The sequence below is a fragment of the Electrona antarctica genome (assembly GCF_951216825.1).
Source record: "Electrona antarctica genome assembly, chromosome: 16".
Lineage (NCBI taxonomy): Eukaryota > Metazoa > Chordata > Actinopteri > Myctophiformes > Myctophidae > Electrona > Electrona antarctica.
This window is the reverse complement of record NC_136797.1, coordinates 32,553,450-32,554,876: the sequence shown is the minus strand read 5'-3', so window position 1 is coordinate 32,554,876 and position 1,427 is coordinate 32,553,450.

The following is a 1,427-nucleotide window of genomic DNA, read 5'->3' as shown; positions in this document are numbered from 1 at the left end:
CAACATTTCATATTTTTTAAGTCTTGTGACCTATACAGTCTGTCCGTTTTATTATCACCATTGATGCACTGCTTTAAAGATTGTTCACACTTCACAGTCATAGAGCTTATAATCACTCATCTAAAAATGACTCGAGGTTCACATGGTTTAATATACATTATGCTCAAGTCAGTAACATATATACATAAATAGAGTAGGGATCACTCTTGCATCACTCTCATTTTAAATTGGCAAGTATTGCTTTCCTTGGGTCCCAATTGTTTGCCTGTATTTGATGATTGATTGAATACTTTATTACCGTAGTCAGAAATGTAAACAGCATGTGGTACAGTAAGACATTAAAGCAACTTTCCTCTTCTACCCCGGATTTGAACCTGGTTTCTTAAGCAAGTGCTGACATTTTTTACCATTGAGCTAACAGAGCCGGCCTGCTTGCTAAATTGAATCTTGACCATCAGATCCTGTGTCTAGGTGAAACATGACCGTTTGACACAATCTAAATGTCTCAATAGAACAGAATAGGGAGACAAAATATACAACACAACCACCCCAATTGTAAGTTATATTGCATTAATATACTCTACCATACAGAATGGACAAAATTACATTTTATTCATAAAGATAAAATGATAAAAACATGTCTCTGGGACTAGTTTCGAGTTGTGGTATTCAATTAGTCATATAGCATACAAAACTTTAATTTAAATTGATCTCCCCTTTTGGTCTCCTGATATTTTTTCAGGACAATTTAGAAAGAAACCAGTGTTACACAAACCTCAATCAATGGATGGTGTTAGGGCAGTAGGAGAACCTCACCATGTTTGTTCTAAATGTGGGTGGTTGCTCTCGCTCTCTCTCTCTCTCTCTCTCTCTCTCTCTCTCTCTCTCTCTCTCTCTCTCTCTCTCTCTCTCTCTCTCTCTCTCTCTCTCTCTCTCTCTCTCTCTCTCTCTCTCTCTCTCTCTCTCTCATAAAGTTTAAAAAAGGAAATCAAAGAATAGCAGCAGTATTAAGAAAAATAACAGTTTTCCCGTTAGCGCTTAAGGTGCTTGAAGGTGCTGTGTGCATGGTTCTTACTCCTAGGTTAAACATCCATTTGTGTGTGTGTGTGTGTGTGTGTGTGTGTGTGTGTGTGTGTGTGTGTGTGTGTGTGTGTGTGTGTGTGTGTGTGTGTGTGTGTGTGTGTGTGTGTGTGTGTGTGTGTGTGTGTGTGTGTGAAAGCAATTGGTTTTGATAGCACATCAGTGAGCTGGATGCAATCCTACCTGCTGGAACGGAGAGAACAGATGGTGGAGGTGAACGGAACACTGTCCCCCCCTCTCCCAGTGAGCTGTGGCGTTCCACAAGGAAGCATACTAGGGCCTTTACTGTTCCTAATATATGTATATATGTAAACGACGATCAGCTTGAATTGAAAAACTGAATCCAT